A 21149-nucleotide genomic window follows, 5' to 3' on the forward strand; every position below is an offset into this window, starting at 1 on the left:
GATACCATCTCATGCCAGTTAGAATGGTGATCATTAAAAAAATCTGGAGACAGATGCTGGAGAGGATGTGGAGAAATAGGAACAATTTTACACTGTTGGTGGGAGTGTAAATTAGTTCAACCATTGTGGAAGTCAGTGTGGCGATTCCTTAAGGACCTAGAAATAGAAATTCCATTTGACCCAGCAATCCTGTTACTGGGTATATACCCAAAGGATTATAATTCATTCTATTATAAATACACATTCACATGTATGTTCATTTTGGCACTGTTTACAATAGCAAAGACCTGAAACCAACCCAAATTCCCATCGATGATAGACTGGACAAGGAAACTGTGACACATATATACCATGGAATACTATGCAGCCATAAAAAACAATGCATTTGTGTCCTTTATAGGGACTTGGATGAATCTGGAAACCATCATTCTCAGCAAACTGACGTGAAACAGAAAATAATGTTCTCACTCGTAGGTGGGTGTTGAACAATGAAAACACATGGACACAGGGAGGGGAGCATTACACACTGGGACCTGTTGGTGGGGATAGGGGAGAGACAGTGGGGGGTTGGGAGGTTGGGGAGGGATAGCATTGGGAGAAATGCCAGATATAGGTGACAGGGTGGTGGTGGCAGCAAACCACATTGCCATGTTTGTACACAGCAACAATCCTGCATGTTCTACACATATACTCCATAACCTAATATATATATAGCACTTTAGGAACCATTAAATTTTTTTTGGGAGATAATATGGTGCAATCTTAATGTGCATATTTTCCCTTCAGACCTCTGTTTTCTATGGTGTTGTAAATATTTGTATTTGTATGGTAAAGAAAGTAGTATTTTTTTTTATAACATATAGTTTTATATAGAGACTGTTTTCAAGTGAGGAACTTAAAAGATGTAATTTATACAATTTGATCTACTAATTTTATTACCAAGCTTAGCTTACTAAGTACAGAAACAAATTTTACTCAGAAAATTTAAAATTTCCTAACTTAATTTATTTTAAGCATGATATTTAAATATCATAAGCTACCTCTTTTTATGGAATACTGGATTTCTTAGTTCTTTCTAGCTTAACAAGGTTAGATTAACATCTTCAAAATAAGGAAAATCTAATAACATTTTTGTAAGACAAGAAAAATGTTTTTTTTTTTGGAGGGGAAGGTCAAAGGTTTTTTGGGTAGATTTTTGGCTTTTGTTTTTCTTTTTACTTAGGTCTAACACATACTATTGTTTAATTGATTTTTTTTAAAGGTGCCCTTTGAAAATGTAAATGTTTAAAATATATTTTCCCATGTGCTGTAAGGTGATAAACACAGAAAGTGGGCATGGAACAGCCAGACTTGGATAGCATGGGATAAGTGAAGGTGGTGCTCCAGAAAGGGTTAGCCGGAGTGAAGGGGCAGAGCATTCCAGAAAAAGAACAATGTGAGCAAAAGCAAAGAAAAAAAAAGTGGTGTGTGTCTGCCGCAGCTTGTGATTCTAGTGCTTGTTTCTGGGGCTAGCAAAGGGTACTCATGAAGAGATCTTGGAGCTACTGTTTCTTCTGCTTTGCCAAGGAGTGGGCTTTAGGTGGAAGTCATTGGGCTCCTATGAAGGAGAAGAATAACATGGTCCATTTAATGGATATGTGGGACAGGTGTTTTTATGAGGTAGATCATATAGAAAGAGAAATAGATTTTTGGATGAAGAAAAAGAAATTCTACTTTCTCTGTGTCAAATTTATGGGTATCTTTGTGCTGCTCTACTTTCTACAAGAAGGTTGAAAGTTATGGCTGTGAGTCTCCAGAGAAGGTTCTGTGCTGGAAAGAATTGCTTTGGAATTTATCAACATGTACTGAAAATGATGTGTTAATAAACACACTCTAGGCAACATACAAATTGAAATAAGAAATAGGACCAAAATATATTTTGAGAAAATGATGATTTTTCCTATGCTTCATTCCAACATAATTCCATCACATTTTGTGCATTCACAAATATGGAAAAGTTTCCAGTATGTGTATTTTTTCATTTAACCAATATCAATGAGTGTATAATTTACATAATTTCCTCAGAGGCAAAGATCTGTGTCTATTTTGCTCACTGCATCAGTACCAAGGTGGGTGCCTGGCACTTAGTAGGTTATCACTAAAAAACTACAATGTTCGTAACTGTAGAGAATTAATAAGGAAATGCATAAATTAGTGATACTGGACACTGTTTTACATGCAGGGGATACATTTTCTACCTTCAAGGAGTCATAGTCTTGTTAGGAAGATACATCAATAAGCCATAATAGTAAAATAATATGATAAGCAGAGGGTACAGAGGAGAGTTTAGCAGAAAGGACAGCAGGTGACAAAGAATGAGAACATACAAAAACATGTGTTTTCAGAGAATAGTATTTTTTTCATGTGTCAGAACATGATGTGTTCCAAGTCCTAAGCTTGCAATTTATTTCTAGGAATCCTGCTAAATGCAGTAGTAGCTAGTCTCATGTTTCTGTCTTTGAAGCGTAGTTACAAAAGATTTGAAGTTGCATATTTTTAAATATATGAAAAATTAAAATATTTTAAATATGTATATTATAAAATAATATACTTAATAATAAATATATTATTACAATAGAATTATTTATTTGAAGCTACCATTTAGAATATCAGTCAGGACTGCATTTACTGAAGACTGAAAAACAGTGGTTTAAACTAGATGAATGCTTTACTTTAGTCATAGAACAAGAAATCTCAGTGCTGGAGCTCAGAGTTAATGCCCCTGGTCAAGGAATCGGGTTGCTCTGTCCTCATGGGGAAACATCTGTAGAGCGTAGCTACAAAATGACTGCATTGCCTCTAGGCATTGGTGAAAGTTCCAGGCAGAAAGAAAGGGAAAATTCCTCTACTTTTTGTCAGGAAAGTGAAGGAAGCTTTACCCAGTAGAGTTCCACTGACATTTATTTGTCCTAAACAAGGTTAAATGGCATAATTATGTCACTAAAAATAATCTTACTGAATATTTACGGAGAAATAAAGATTAGTTACAGTAGATTTCCAGTTGCAACAATGTCTGGCTTGATAATTTAAAAACTCTCTCTTAAAAAGCACCTAAAAATTCTGTGACAATCTAGTAACAAGTATTCTTCTATATGCAAAGCTCCACTTATGAGAGCACCTAGATGCTGTACATGAAGATGGATCCAGAAATTGAAGCAACATGCTACAATACTGGTGCGTTGCAGGTTGGGGAGAGGGTAGGGTTAGGTACAAACATTATAATTTGGCAAGTTGTGATTAAATGTCTACGAAGATAGGGGATTGACTACTGATTGCCAATAGGCAAAGTGTGCAGATTTGAGAAACCTGTATTAAAGTGGGACCTTCAAATGGTGGTGCTCTCAGTTCAAGGTTGTTTAAAAATGTTCTTCATTACAGAGGGAGATGATAAAGGTTTTGTTTCCTTTTGATCTTTGCATAGGAAAGGTTTCTCTTAACAGTCTGATCTTGGCTTCACAGAAGTTTAAGGTACAAATTCATAAAAGGTCTGGTTCCAGAAAACCAGAGCCAAAAAATTAATATAAAAATTATTCTTTACTGGTGATACACCTGGGACCATGGGCAGAACAAAAGCAAATTGCACTCTGTGCTACTTCCACAGCTCTGACCAATGTGGGTTCTCAAAGCAAGAGAAACCTATATTAGGATGTTCTCACAATTATAAAGTGATACAGCACTTAAGGAAATGATATACTTTGATTAGAAAAGAAATCTCAAGAATTTTAGAAAAAAATGATATGACAAAGAAAAGTAAAAAAATCTTTAAAAATAATTTCAGACCTAAAAGAATGTCTAGTCTGTGAAAAAGAAAAAAAAAAGGTGCTAAAAAAATAAAGAGATTTAAAAGATCTAAATGGAAATTCAGGTAAAGAAGAAAAGGTAATAGATTAGACATAGATGAAGAAATAAGGAAATAAGAAGGAAATAGGAAAAAATACATGAAATATTGTATGCAGAGATGAAGAGGTGGAAAATACAAGCAGATCAGTGACAAAAAGGATAAAATAAAAAGATCTACATCTACTAAAAAATTTTAGAAGAAAGAATAAAGAGAAAGGGAAAGTGGTGATATTCAAACAAAAGAATAAATTAAGTAATTTCACAACTGGATACCTCCTGGTGAAACTACAACAGCAAAGCAAGGAGAAAATCTTAAAACTAATCAGGAAAAAACCCATACTAATTACAAGAAAATAGCTATGTTTTCAGATAAGAACTTCATAATTGTCCTTCACAATAAAATAGGAAGCTGGGAAAATCAGTAGAATTGGAAACTTTTCTAGGGCAGTAACTCTTCAGTAACGGAATAGTTCTGCAAATGAAAGCTCAGTACCGAACTCTACCCTTGGGACAAAAACCCATTATTTTTTTCTGACCAGAACAAATAATTATTCCAAGGAGACTTCTGAAACATGGAATAATAATGAATATTTATTGAATATGCCATTTTACGTGTTTAGGAGGAACGAATGGAGAGTTCTGGGCTCTGACATTAGTTCCATTCCTTTATGTTTTACATGAAAGGTATTATTTTATATCCTAAGCCATACTATAAGTGATGGAAATTTATGTTTAAAAACTAACGTAGTCAAGCCTTTATCAATTTAGAGAACAGTAGCACTACAAAACCCTCCAAATATTATCAATGAATCATACATTTATATTTAAAATCATACCAGTTTTAAAGTTCTTATAAAGAATCTATTGTACACCCTACCTTTTGCTACCAGCTTTGAATCAATGGTAGTGCTCTGCAGGGACAATTCACAGTTCTTATCTTCTAGAACTGAAAAATATTTGGCATACATATCTTGTACATATTAAATGTGTTCTAATATTTAATAATTATTTTTAAAAGCTATGAGTCCATAATGATTCTAAAATAAAATGGAGGAGGCTCTTCCTTATAGAAGAATGACAACTAATAAATGTAGAAGGAATGTTATAACTAGAAATGTTACTGTTTTGCAACAGGTGTAATGAGTTATTCAGGCAAGAATAATAATTTGATGCTGAAACCATTAGGTGACAGGTTTTTGGGGAATAGGATACATCTGATCTCAAAGTGTCATTTCTTAGATTATTTATTAATTAGAAGAGGAACAGGGAAGCCTACACATAATGTAATCTAAAGGAAACACCAATAGATCACACATAACATGACAAAAGGTGACATCATGGCCTCCTGCATGCTGCACTGAGAAGAACACAGCACCACTGATCACAGTATCTTGCTGAGAAGTTGAACCTGGGTCTAGGACTGAGGAAACAATCAGACAAATACAAATTAAGGGGCAATCAGGAGGAATTGACCTTGACTCTTCAAATCAATATCGTGAAAGAAAAAAATGGCTGGGGATTTTTCTCAGTGAAGGGGGTCAAAAGAAACATGACAACAAAATGCAGACAATGCTTCTTGACTGGGTCCTGGATCAAAAGGAAAACACACATAAAACTGCTCTAAAGAACATTATTAGGACAGTTGGGGAAATGTGAATACAACTTATACATTACATAGTAAGAGTACCAATGTTAAATTTCTCAAATGTGATCTTTATGCTGAGGATATGTGGGAGAACATCCTTGTTTTAGGACATACGTGCAGATGTATTGAAACATAAGGAGGGAGAGATCCAGCTTACATGGCAAGAAGGGAGCAGCTGATGACTCACGTTGGATGTATGCTGTTCATTGTACTAGTCTGGAAAGTTTTCTCTATGTTTGAAGTTTTTCAAAGTAAAAACATTGGAAGGAAGGTACTTGTCTGACTAAAAATATTATTTATTATACTTTAAACTCATAATCCTAATTTTTTATAAACATTTTCAGAAAACAGACACTACCACTGACTCATGGCCTATAAAATTTCACCTATGTTCTATGGTAATAGTAATTATTATTCTTATAACCGATCACTAAGCTATTCCAGATACTATGCTGAGCACTTTAAAAAGTATTAGCTCATTTGCCTCTTACAGAAACAATATTGTGATTATTTCTACACTTCACACAAGAAGATTACAGTTTAGCGAGATAATGTTATCCCGTCCACAGGGCATAATTAAGATTTACATGCATCAGTTTGTTTTGAGTCCAAGTTCTTGCTTGTACAACCTGCCTTGAAAATGTTTGCACTTAAAGGTGTAATCTGAACCTGCCAGAGTAGAGGTGCATGATAATAAAATAAATATTCTTTAATCAAATGTGAGTAAGCCATGACCTTCCTCACTCAGGTTGGGAATTTGATTCTGAATAGATGAAACAAAGAAAAAAGTATATTTAAAAACAATAATAAATGCAATCACTTTCAGGAATGTTTAATATTTTTATTAAAGATATTACTGTTTTGAAAATACACACATTTTTGTCTCTTACATATGTGAGACTCTTTTACTGATTTACCACTTAATGTGTCCTATGAGGATTCATTTCCCATTCTAAATCAAGGTAGATTAAAAAGATGAAATGAGAATGAATCAGACCATCTTAATAACACATAAGAAGATACATTTTCTGAAACTACTTTGCTATTCAGAGTTGTTTTCTTTGAATGTCTTTTTTTTGTCCTCTGAGATAACAAGGCATCTTCACAAAATGCCTTAAAATTATGTTGATTATTAAGTGAGATAACTTTAGCTTTTTTCTTGTTAAGCTTGTGGGAAATGATTTGCAAGTAATATTTTAGCTACTGTTCCTGGGCTCAGTGGGAACAGAGAGCAAAATGGCAGGTACAGCAATAAGGCACGGAGAGACCTCCTATGCAGAGTGTTAGAGAAAAGCCTTTGAAAATACCCACTGCAGGAGAAATATATCCTAAGTGAAAAAGGTCTACTAATTATAGAAAAGACTTCAATTATTTTTCATCTTTATCTGCCTTAAAAGAGCCCTCAACATATTTCTTTAAATCTAAGTGAATATTGCATCATTCATAGAAAATTATTTGCTCAATATATTCTCTTTCGAATGTATATGATTCATCCACTTATTTATCTATTCATGTATAAACTTTTACTGGCTCATCTTATGTACTGGAAACTGTGCTAGTTGCTTGAGGGATAAAACATCACTAAGATACAATGATAGTCCTGTTGGGTTTCACAAATTGTGGGCAGCAAATTAATCTGTTATCTTCAAAGAAATCAATTCATCAATGGCATTACTCTCTGTGCCAGTCTTTTAATTCGACTTCCATTGAGCATTTGAAAATTGTAGCCATTGGCAAGAACTGCAGGTCAGAAAAAGGGGTGTTAAATTCTGCATAAATAATACAGCTAAGTTAAGTAAAATGCAGAAACTTCTATTCTTTAAAAGCAAAAGAACAATCAGCCTGATGAATCAGGGTGAAACACTACCATTTTCTAAAAGCTCAATATTTATGAGTTGGAGCCAGTTAACCAATAGACAATGCTATCAAGGCTTTTCCAAACCCAGTAGTTGTTTTCTGATTCCTTTGTCTATGCCAGAGGTTAACTCCTACCTGTTCACTTTTCCTCAGTGTACAAGGTGAACTGCCTAGGCAGTGGGACCTACAGATCCAAGGTCAATAGGAGAGAAAAACACACAAACAAAACTAGATCATAAGCGACTCAAGTGAAGATTTAAAAAATAAAAGGAGACTTCCTCCAAGATGGCTGAATAGGAACAGCTCCGGAGCACCATTCCTAGTGAGAGTGATGCAGAAGGCAAGTGATCTCTGCATTTCCAACCGAGGTACCAGATTCGTCTCAATGGGACTGATTGGACAGTGAGTGTAGCCCAAGGAGGGCAAACCGAGTTGCTGCCTCACCCAGGAAGTGCAATGGGCCAGAGGACCACCTCCTACCCAACAGAGGCCATCAGACACATTTCTGGCCACTCTGGCACTCCGGTTCAGATACTGCGCTTCTCCCATGTCCTTTACAGCCCACAGACCAGGAGATTCTCACCAGGCCAACAAGCACCATGGGTTTACAGAACAGAACTGGGTGGCCCTTTTAGCTGGTGCCACAAGTTTCCAGCACAAATCTGGGCACCTGGAATGGGTGCGAGACAGAGCCACCCACTCCCCTGAAAAAAAGGAGGCTGAAGGTAGGGAACCAAGTGATTTGGCTTGGCAGGTCCCACCTGCACAGAGCCCAGCAAACTGAACCCCACTCATTTGAGAGTTTCACAGCAAGCACAGCAGTTTGAGGTCGACCGTCCTGAGGGGGAAAGACGTCCACCATTACCAAGGCGGTCTGCCATTGCTGAGGCAGTTCCAACCTTACCTGTGTAAACAAAATCACAAGGAAGTTTACACAGCAGCTGAGCGGAGGCCACAGCAGCTCAGAAATGCTTCTGTATATAGACTGAGACTAGACTCAGGGCGCCTCAGAAAAAAAAGGCAGCAGCCCATCAGGGACTTATAAATAAAGCCCCACCTTCCTGGGACAGAGCACCTGGAAAAACAGGCAATTGTGAGTTCCACTGCAGCAGATGTGAACATCCCTGCCCAGCAGCTCTGAAGGGAGAAACAGAGCTCCTAGCATAGCACTTGAGCTCTGATAAGGGACAGATTGCTTCCTTAAGAGGATCCCTGACCCCCATATATTCAGAGACACCTCATGCAGGAGAGCTTTGGTTGACTTCTGGCAGGTACCCTTCTGGGATGAAGCTACCAGAGGAAGGAGGAAGGAACAGGTAGCAATCCTTGCTGTTCTGCAGCCTCCGCAGATGTTTTCCAGGCAAGCAGGATCTGAAGCAGACCTCCAGCAGTCCTGCAGCAGAGGGGCCTGACTGTTAGAAGGAAGACTAAAAAACAGAAAGAAATAGCTTCAACATCAACAGAAAGGATGTCCATTCAGAGATCCCATTCGAAAGTTGCCAACTTTAAAGACCAAAGGTGTATAAATCCATGAAGATGGAAAGAAACCAGTGCAAAAAGGATAAAATCACCAAAAACCAAAACACCTCTCCTCCTCCAAGGGATCACAACTCCTCACCAGCAAAGGAACAAAACTGGACGGAGAATGAGTTTGACAAACTGACAGAGGCAGGCTTTAGAAGGTGGGTAATAACAAACTTTTCTGGGCTAAAGGGACATGTTCTAATGCAAAGAAACTGAAAACCTTGAAAAAAGGTTAGACAAAATGCTAACTAGAATAACAAGCTTAGAGAAGAACATAAACAACTTGATGGAGCTGAAAACAGAGCACAGGAACTTCATAAACCCAAATGTTTTAATAGCTGATTGATCAAGCAGAAGAAAGGATATCAGAGATTGAAGATCAACTCCATGAAATAAAACAAGACGGCAATATTAGAGAAAAAAGAGTGAAAGAAATGAACAAAGCTTCAAAGAAATGTGGGATTATGTAAAAAGGCCGAATCTATGCTTGATCAGTGTACCTGAATGTGATGGGGAGAACTAATCCAAGCTGGAAAACACTCTTCAGGATATTGTCCAGAACTTCCCCAACCTAGCAAGGCAGGCCAACATTCAAATCCAGGAAATATAGAGAACACCACAAATATATTCCTCAAGAAAAGCAACCCCAAGGCACATAGTAATCAGATTCACCAAGCAGACCTAATAGACTTCTACAGAACTCTCCACCCCAAATCCACGGAATATATATTCTTCTCAGCACCACATTGCACTTACTCTAAAATTGACCACCTAATTGAGAGTAAATCACTCCTCAGCAAATGCAAAAGAACAGAAATAATAACAACCAGTCTCTCAGACCACAGTGCAATCAAATTAGTACTCAGGGTAAGAAACTCACATAAAAATTGAACAACCTGCTCCTGAATGACTACTGGATAAATAATGAAATGAAGGAAGAAATAAAGATGTTCTTTGAAACAAATGAGAATAAAGACAGAACATACCAGAATCTCTGGGACACATATAAAGCAGTGTCTAGAGGGAAGTTTATAGCAATAAATACCCACATGAGAAGTGAGGAAAGATCTAAAATTGACACTCTATCATCACAACTAAAAGAACTGGAGGAGCAAGATCAAAAAAATTCAAAACCTAACAGAAGACAATAAAAAACTAAGATCAGAACCGAACTGAAGGAGACAGAGATACAAAAAGCCCTTCAAAAAATCAATAAATGCAGGAGCTGTTTTTCTGAAAATATCAACAAAATAGATAGAGTGCTAGCCAGACTAATAAAAAAGAAAAGAGAGAAGAATATAAAAAAATGATAAAGGGGATATCACCAACGATTCCCCAGAAATACAAACTACCATCAGAGATTACTACAAACACCTCTATGCACATAAACCAGTAAATCTAGAAGAAATGGATAAATTCCTGGAAACTTACACCCTCCCAAGACTAAACAGGAAGGAGTTGAAGCCCTGAGTAGGCCAATAACAACGGCTGAAGTTGAGGCAGCAATTAATAGCCTACCAACCAAAAAAAAGTCCAGGTCCAGATGGGTTCACAGCCAAATTCTACCAGATGTACAAAGAAGAGCTGGTACCATTCCTTCTAAAATTATTCCAAACAATACAACAAGAGGGAATCCTCCCTAACTCATTTTATGAGACCAACATCATCCTGATACCAAAACTGGCACAGACACAACTAAAAAAGAAAATTTCAGGCCAATATCCATGATGAACATGAATGCAAAAATCTTCAATAAAATACTGGCAAACTGAATGCAACAGAACATCAAAAAGCTTATCATTCACAATCAAGTAGGCTTCATCCCAGGGATGCAAGGCTGGTTCAACATACGCAAATCAATAAACATAATCCATCACATAAACAGAACCAAATACAAAAACAACATGATTATATGAATGGATGCAGAGAAGGCCTTTGACAAAATTCAGCAGCCCTTTATGCTAAAAAGTTTTAATAAACTAGGTATCAATGGAATGTATCTCAAAATAATAAAAGCTAGTTACCGCAAACCCACAGCCAATATCATACTGAATGGGTAAAAACTGGAAGCATTCCCTTTTAAAACTGGCACTAGACAAGGATACCCTTTCTCAGCATTCCTATTCAACATAGTATTGGAAGTTCCAGCAAGAGTAATCAGGCAAGAAAAAGAAATAAAGGGTATTCAATTAGGAAAGGAGGAAATCAAATTGTCTCTATTTGCAGGTGACATGATTGTATATTTAGAAGACCCCATTGTCTCAGCCCAAAGTCTCCTTAAGTTGATAAGCAAATTCAACAAAGTCTCGGGATACAAAATCAATGTTCAGAAATTACAAGCATTCCTATACACCAATAACAGACTAACAGAGAGTCAAATCAAGAACAAACTGCCATTCACAGTTGCTACAAAGAGAATAGAATACCTAGGAATACAACTAACAAAAGATGTAAAGGACATCTTAAAGGAGAACTACAAACCACTGCACAAGGAAATAAGAGAGGACACAAACAGATGGAAAAACATTTCATGCTTATCATTAGGAAGAATCAATATTGTGAAAATGGCCATACTGTCCAAAGTAATTTATAGATTCAATGCTATCCCCATCAAGCTACCTATGACCCTCTTCACAGAATTGGAAAAAACCACCTTAACCTTCATATAGAACTGAAAAAGAACCCACATAGCCAAGAAAATCCTAAGCAAACAGAGCAAAGCTGGAGGCATCACACTACCTGACTTCAAACTATACTACAAGGCTACAGTAATCAAAACAGCATGGTTCTGATACCAAAACAGAGACATAGACCAACGGAACAGAATAGAGGCCTTGGAGGAAGTGCCACACATCTACAACCATCTGATCTTTGACAAACTGAACAAAAACAAGCAATGGGGAAAGGATTCCTTGTTTCATAAATGATGTTGGTAAAACTGGCTAGCCATGTGCAGAAAGCTGAAACTGGACCCCTTCCTTACACCTTATACAATAATTAACTCCAGATGGATAAAGATTAAAACATATGAACTAACACCATAAAAACCCTAGAAGAAAGCCTAGGCAACACCATTCAGGACATAGACATAGGCAAGGACTTCATCACTGAAACACCAAAAGCATTGGCAATAAAAGCCAAAATAGACAAATGAGATCTAATTAAACTCCAGAGCTTCTGCACAACAAAATAAACTATCAATAGAGTGAACCAGCAACCAAAAGAATGGGAAAAAATTTTTGCAATCTACCCATCTGACAAAGGGCTAATATCTGGAATCTGCAAAGAACTAAAACAAATTTGCAAGAGAAAAGCAAACAACCGCATCAAGAGTGGGTGAAGGACATGAACAAACACTTTTCAAAAGAAGACATTTGTGTGGCCAACAAACATATGAAAAAAAGCCCATCATCACTGGTCATTAGAGAAATACAAATCAAAATCACATTGAGATACCATCTCTTGCCTGTTAGGATGGTGATCATTAAAAAATCTGGAGACTACAGGTGCTGGAGAGGATGTGGAGAAATAGGAACACTTTTACACTGTTGGTGTGAGTGTAAATTTGTTCAACCATTGTGGAAGACAGTGTGGTGATTTCTCAAGGATCTAGAAATAGAAATTCCATTTGAACCAGCAATCTCATTACTGGATATATACCTGAAGGAGTGTAAATCATTCTATTATAAAGACACACACACACATATGTTCTTTGCAGCACTGTTTACAATAGCAAAGTCTTGGATCCAACTCAAATGCCCATCAATGATAGACTGGATAAAGAAAATGTGGCACATATGTACCATGGAATACTATGAAGCCATAAAAAACAATGAGTTCATGTCCTTTGCTGGGACATGGGTGAATCTGGAAACCATCATTCTCAGCAAACTGACACAAGAACAGAAAACCAAACACCACATGTTCTTACTCATAAGTGGGTGTTGAACAATGAGAACAGATGGACACAGGGAGGGGAGGGGAGCACCACACACTGGGACCTATTGAGTGTTGGGGGCAAGAGGAGGGATAGCAGGGTGTGAGGAAATTGGGGAGGGATAACATTAGGTGAAATACCTAATGTAGATGACAGGGGGATGGAGGCAGCAAACCACCATGGTATGTGTACACCTATGTAACAATCCTGCATGATCTGCACATGCACCCCAGAACTTAAAGTATAAATAAAAAAAGATAACCAGCTTTCACTGAAGTTAACATAAGCTCATTGGTTAACCAGGAATACAAAATATTATAAAAGGCACCATAAAAACTCTACCTAGTAAAACAAAATTTCCACATTAACAAAATTCTAGAAAAAAACAAAGGAGAAATAAATTTGCCAGTGACTCTGAAGGAGTGCCAAAAGGAAACTAAAGCTTATTTGGGAGCATGGTCTGAGGGCAGGAGCAGGTAGTAGTCAAGGCTCTGAGGCTGAAACAGGTCTCAGGCCATGGGCACTGAGTAGAAGGGGCGGAGGCAGTGATGCAAATGGTGGGTTTTATATTATTGCATTTATTCATTTATCCTCGGTGCTTTTACAGTGCTTTAAACAGACTGCTATTACCTTCATCTATTAGACCATGTATTTTATTAATTTTATTTTAATTAATTTTATTCCTGTGTAACAGAGAGTGGTATAGCCCCTGGCATAGCCTCTTTGCATTTCCTATATATACTTTTGAAGATAGAATAGAAAAAAATGGCAAATACACTTAAAAGTAAGATTGACAGTAGAGTATTTTTAGTGTCCTTTCAGTGTCCTTTCTGTTGTGAGTGACAGAAATGGAACACAAGCTAGATTAAGCAAAAATGGAATTTATCGGATCATAAAACTACAAAGTCTAAAGCCGGCACTGGCTTTCTACACATCAAGATTCAGGCATTCAGCTGGTGACCTCAAAGCGTTCTCTTTCTCCAGAGCTTTGATTCTGCTCATCGCTGGTTAGCTTTATTCTGCATCCAGTTACAAGCATGTGGCAAGCTGTCCACATATTAATCTCAGAAAATGCCTCTGATAGCCTCAATCCGGGCCTCATCCACAGCTCTGTCTCAGCATTACTGGAGGGTACAGGGACTGAAAACTTCAGCCCATGGAGCATGAGTGTCCCACTTCCCCAAGAAAAAGATACTTCCCATAGCATTCAATTAATAGTTCCTGAATGGATGAATGAATGAATGAGTCAACCAATCCATAAAATTATTTCTACAATACTGGAAGTTTTCCAAAGCAATCAAATTTCTGTACTACCTCCACCTTACCATTTGTGTGTGCTCATTAAAACACGGTTAACAACTAGAAAGTAAGATGGTCTGGGCAGGAATAACAACAATATTGGGGAGTGCCTTGCAGGTGGGTGTGAAGACATTAACAGTGAGGCAGTAAAGCTGGAGATTCTGATGTTTCATGTCTTTTTCTTTTTTTAAATCTGCTCCAAAGAACCCAGAAGCAGAGGGAGGAGAAGACATAATCTGGCAATGGACCCACCTACATAAAGATCATTAAACCTTGGATCCCTCCTAAAAGTCTGGAAAAAGTCTGTGAGAAATAGAAACCTAAGAAAAGGAAGAAATGATCCCTAAGAATGGATGGAATGGACACAGACTAATTTTTAAAAAGCAATAGCAAACTAAGAATATTTATTTTTCATTAAGTTTACTAAGCTAATAGAGCAAAGGATTGCCACCGACGCTGATTATCTTGATTTAAGCAAAGCATCTGACAAAGGCGATCTGACATCTCATGACATTCTTAAGGACAAGGTAAAGTGACATAAAGATAGGTTAATTCATAGAAGCTCAGATGACTGTGCAACAAAACTGATTCTAAAATACAAAGATGTTAATGTGCCCCCACAGAATTAGAAATAACAAGTATCAAGTGTGTTCATAAGTAAAACTGGGTTAGACTGCTTTTACAACGAAGGACTAAGCAGGTTTTAACGTGATCTGAAAAGATGGAAACACTAAGCGTAAGCTAGCAAAGTCTAGTTAAACAGATGTGGGGGTCAAGTTCTATGTGCAAGTTTAAGAATGTATAGATAAAGAACAGAAGAGTCTAGAAGATAACTTGAGAGGGCAAGTCAAGCATTAGGAAAATGAATTAGGAAGCCATAGTGGGCATCTGCCATTTTTGACAATTCAAAATAATCACTCTACATTTTGATATTTTCTTCTATCATATATCTTGCCATCCCCAAGACTACGTTTCCTACATTCCCTTGTCGTGAACATCAGACATGGATATAGTCCATCCATGAGACGCATCCACATGAGACAGGTTAGAGTTGAACTGCCCAAGGGGAAGGCATTGGTTTGGGGGAGTGGATGAAGAGGCCACATTGTCTGGATTCAGCAGCTGCCAGAATAGCTCTGAGCCATGGTTCTGGGAGTTATTAGAGGTGGTTTAATGCAGATCCTATCCTTACAGAATAGTCAAAGACTCTGAGAGCTATCTAATATCTCAAAACGCAAACAAGCAAGTAAGCAAATATAATTTCCCCACTTTACATTCTATTTTCTTCCTTTATGAACGATTATAACACAGTCCTTGGGTGTTTATCAATAAAATTGAAAAAAAAATCATACATCTGCAAACCTTACAGGATGGCCCCATGAATGAAATGCGGTAATGTACATGAAACATCTTGAAAAAATACCAAAGAATGACACATGTATAAGTATGGCCTATTTTCTGTTGCTATAAATGGCAAATCTTAAATCATTGGACCATTGCAAAGAGACAAATTCTGAATAAACTTTCCAAGTGATATAGGCTGGCCAGTGCTGGGACAGGTAGCCTGATAAAGAAGTGAGCTTCTCATCAGTGAAGTTATTTAAGCATGCAGATGACGGGTAACAAAGATATGGTAAATGGAATTTCTATTTTTAAAAGATACTTGAAGTAGAAGCTTCTAAATTCTCCTTATAATCTAATATTTCCTGATTTTCCTTTCCCAATTTTATATAAAGAGATTTTTCTGGTCTGGTTTTTAGGGCTTATTTTATTTGTATATTTATTTAACATACGCTATGATAAAACTACTTTGTCTTCCTATAAACTATACAAATACATGGGGTTCTGAAATTTATATGTATATGAAATATGTTAATATATGGAAATATGTGTGTGATGTGATATTTTCAATAGATTAGAAGATATAAATTAGCATAATTACATTGATTACAAATGTATAAAAACATGTGGTATGTTGCATGCATTTGCAAGATAATTTGTCATGATATTATTTTGTGCACATTTGCTTTTTCCAATTTTTATGAAGAAGGAAATATCAAGTTCTTGTCTGTATTTCAGTTTTAAGTATACACTTGTTATCTGGGACAAATTTTGTATGCAGATGCTTCTGAGGTATTGAGTTTACAGATCCAATTCCCTAACATTATGAGAGAAAAGCACACATAGAGAAAAGCATATTAAAGTATGTCCTCTCCAGATCCTGCTCAAAGGGTACTTTATGTATTCTTCTACCATAAAATAATTATGCATTCAGTTGCCATTTTACACAGTTGAATTAGGCACAGTTCAATGGCAGGACTTTTTAAAACAACAGCCTCATGGAGATACAGTTTATATATCATATGATTCACTCACGTAAAGTGTATAATTCAATGGGTTTTTTAGTTGTGCAGGTGTCACTACAATCATCACTGCATCTAAATTTTGAATCACTACAATCTAATTTTAAATATTTTCATTATTCCTAAAATAAACTCTGTACTATTCGCACTCTTTCATTCCCCCACCACCTCTTCTCTCAATCCTAGACAACCACTAATTTACTTTCTGTCTTTATAGATTTTCCCATTCTGGACATTTAATATGAATGATATTATACAATTATGTGGACTTCTGTGATGGGCTTCTTTCACTCAGCATATTTTCAAGATTTGTCCATGTTGTAGCATGTGTTAGTACTCCTTTTTATTGCTAAATATTATTCCATTGTATGGATTTGCTATATTTTGTTTATTTATCAGTTGATGGACATTTGAGTTGTTTCCACTTTTTGGGTATTATGAAAAATGCTGTGAGGAATATTCACCATATTCTCACCAACACTTATTATGATCCATTTTTTCTAGCCATCCTGGGGTGGTAGTAAGTGGTATCTCATTCTGGTTTTGATTTACATTTCCCTGATGACTAATGATGTTGAGTATCCTTTAATGTGCTTTTTGGCCATTCATATACATTTTTTTTTTAAGAAATGTTGATTCCAAATAAAATGTCCAAGTGATATATGCTGGCCAGTGTTGAGACAGGCAGCCCATAAAGGAGTGAGCTTCTTATCAGTGAAGACATTCAAGTGTATAGGTGATAGGTGACAAAGATATGGCAATGAAATTTCTATTTTTAAAAGAGACTTGAAGTAGAGCCTCCTAAATTCTCCTTATAATTCTAATATTTCATGAGTGTCCTTTGCCTATTTTATATAAAGAGATTTTCTAACCATCCTACAGACTTGCTCATATTTAAATTGGACTACATGTCTTTTTATTACTGTGTTGCAAGAGTTCTTTGTCCACGGTAGATACAAGTCTTTATCTTATCGGGCATTATTTGCAAATACTTTATCTCATTCTGTGAAAATGCCTTTTGCTTTCTTTGTTGGTGTCCTTTGCAGTAAAAAAGTTTTTAATTTTGATGAAACCCAATTTATTTATTTATTTTCTTATTTACTGGTGCTCTTGGTGTTATACCTAAGAAATCATTGTCTGATACAAGACCATAAAGAGGTATGCCTGTTTTTTCCTAAGAATTTTATATGGTTTTAGCTCTTACATTAGGTCTTTGATCTATTTTTGAATTAATTTTTGTCTATGGTATAAAATAAGGATCCAATTTAGTTTTTTGTGTATGCGGATATCCAGTTGTTCCAGCATAATTTGTTGAAGAAGCCTTTTTTATTGAATTGTGTTGGCATTCTTGTCAGAATTTAATTGATCATATTTGTGAGACCTAACTTTTGGACTCTGAATTCTATTCCATTGATCTACATATCTATCTAGATTTATTTGTGTAACTTCTACAACTAGCACTGTGCATGACACCTACAGAGTGCAATATGAACCAGAGGACTGGCCTTTCTTGCTTAGTGTCTTAACAGATCATTAATTGCACAACTGTCTATAGTGGCTCTCAATAGATTTGTAGCAGTCAGTTAGAAAGAAGTTGCTAGCCCTTTAATTCTGACATGTAGTTAATACAGCAAGTGTCAAAACTATGGCAAAAAGGGCCTGACTCAAGGTCAGATTTTTTAAAATTTCTCAGTCTTTTTGTACCTGTTTTTCTGTTATATAACTATTTCTTGCCTGTAACACTCTTCTATGTTCTTGTCAACTCCATTCTTGCATGTAGGTGATAAAGTTAAATTTACAAGAATTGCAACTCTGATTTATTTTTTGAAACTAAAAAAGTCAATTTTGATATTTTAGTTTATATATTTTTGTCACATAAGTCCAAAAACTAGAAAAGCCAAATGATAATGCTAGCAATCCACTTAGAAGATACATTATCCATGTTTATTATGTGTCAGACATTGTGTTATTTCTTATATATGAGATCTCACCTTTATCCCAGCAATGGAGACTAGGTGCCATTATAATATTTATTCCAAGAAGATAAAATTAGAGTGCAGATAGGTAGAATCACTTAACCAAAACCACAGAGCTAAAGAGTTTTGGAGCCAGCATTTAAATGCAGATATGATCAATTCCAGAACCCATAGCCTCAACAAGTAACTGCAAAAGAGATCATCATTGTAACATCTTTATTTTATAAATGAAGAAAAAATATCTAATGATATTTATTAATTGTGTCAAAGTATGGAGAGCCACAAAACCCAGTTGTTCAAGCTGTGCATTTCACAAATCAAAGAGTATTAGTTACGTAATACTACTAGACCCGAAAGTGTTTAATATGTTTTCTTGGTGATAGCCTACACATATTTGCAGATTTCTACTATATGCTCCACAAAGCTGAACTTATTTGCTCTTGTGACCAGATTCCAAATTTTTATCAAGTACTCTTCATTTCTAATACAGTTAGATATTTGTCACAGGCTGCGTATGTCCTGAGATCTGTGATATAGTAGTTGATTAATTTTTTTTTCATCTGGTAAAGCCTACCCTTTGTGATTTCCAGTTCTACAAATTGCAACAAAGGCATGGAGTCATGTATCTACCACCAGTATCATATAGGACACTTCCAGGAAGTGTCACCAATAGTCCTGATTTGCTTGGAAGAAAGAGGGGTAACTGGGACTCAGGATATTCCATTTTAAAATTGAGTCTTGAAAAACTAAGACGCATAATTGATTACCATACTTTTAGCATCCTACAATTCCCTCTCTGAAGCCCTTTGTAGTCAACCGCTTCCCCAAACCTCAACTCCTGGCAACCATCCATCTGTTTTCCATTCTTACAGTTTTGCTTTTTCCAGAATATTAACATGCAATTGTGTGACTTTTCACATCTGGCTCTGTTCTTGGATGGATTTAAAGATAAGTCATTTATTTGCAGTTTGCCTAGATGTTTTTTGTTGTAGGGATGGGAGTGCTGCTTTTTCCAGCTTTCTCTGCTTCTGAGCTGAAAACGTCATTCACTTCTTGAATGAAGAAAAAGAAAATCTTGAACAACATTATAAACAAATAGTGGCCCAAGTTTATGAATTGCTTACATATTATAAGCGAAATGAAACCGTACAACAATTGGAGAGTTTTTTCCAGTGATGATGCCAGAGAAGGAGTAGACCAAGACAAAGAGATAAAAATGTTCAAAATTGTAGAATACAAAATGCAGGTCTAAGTGCTACTTAGACTGTAAAAAGACAACAGTCCCTTAATGACCATCTGGGGAAAAAAATAGAGTTCTAAGCAGTTCTCTGCTGGCTGTTACTGTACATTGGTATCACCAATTAAAGACCAATGTCTCATGGAAAACAGCAATTGGTATCACAATTTTCTTTATATGGTGCTCTAAGGGATAAACAGTTGGCAATTGTTGTTTCCTAATGGACTCATCTTCCAACAGCAATAATAAAATTATTACTCAGCAACCTTGTAAATGATTACAAATTACAGCAATAAGCAAAAGGTATTCAATCTCATGATTACACAGTCAAGGCATTTCAACATTAACCAAAGAAATCAGTAATGAACAAATGAGGCATTTCTTCACACAAAGCATATAGTGTTCTCAATCTGCCCCCATTTTGCATTTTTGATAGCCTAAAAGTAAATTATTTTCTCTCCAAATCATTGCCACTTATTTCACAGTACGTTTCTTTATTTTCATGTTTAAGCATCCTTTATTGAACACAAGAGTAATAATTTTATGTCAATATTTAAAGAGATACCTTCTACTCTGGGTTATGATGAGAAAGGCATGTAGCAAATATTGTGTAATGTAGGCTTTCAAATAATTCTCAGAAATCAAAGCTGGCAAAAAAAAAAAAAAAAAAGATTCACTTTAACAACAGCATCAGAAACACACCAAGCCCTGAGATCATGCTGGTGAAAGGAAGTCAGGACTGTAATTCTCTTCTTTCTTAGATAAGTTAATGTCTAAGATATGAATGAGAGAGGTAAAAACCAGAAAGCAACACACACACACGCAACACACACACACACACGCAACACACACACACACACACACACACACACACACACACACACTGGATTGCCCAAATCTGGATATACTTGCGTGGGAATAAGACAGAATCCTGGTTGCCAGAATCAGCATAAAATTAGAGCCAAACTCACTTGTCTTGAAAATATTTCCAAAGAGTTTGGCCATAGATTCTGAAACACTTTCTAACATGAGGATTTCAAAGTTAAATCTGAAGTTTTAGGTAGAATGGCTTTATATATTAAAAAATAAAAGTTGCAGAAGTTGGTAACAGGCAAAGTCTGAAAAAGCCATGAAAAAACACAAGTATACCTGACAAATATACATGTCACGACTTCTCAACCCACCCTTAGAAAACAATTGTACAGAGGCCATCCATACTGCATAACTGTTCAAGGCCAAGTGTTCTTGAGAAATTTAAGGTCACCTGGTGAGGCAGAGGATACCAGTTACCTACTTTCAAATCCATTTTCCGTTTGATTCTTGGTAACAGGAACCCACATTTAGCTAAGCATATTGCCTTTTGGAACCAGAGACCACGTTCCTTACCCTACCTTACAGCTTTTTGTGGTTCTGATATGAAATTCTGGCCAAA

The sequence above is a fragment of the Sapajus apella genome, unplaced genomic scaffold (genome assembly GCF_009761245.1).
Source record: "Sapajus apella isolate SASKATOON/1434 unplaced genomic scaffold, GSC_monkey_1.0 scaffold29, whole genome shotgun sequence".
NCBI classification, from domain to species: domain Eukaryota; kingdom Metazoa; phylum Chordata; class Mammalia; order Primates; family Cebidae; genus Sapajus; species Sapajus apella.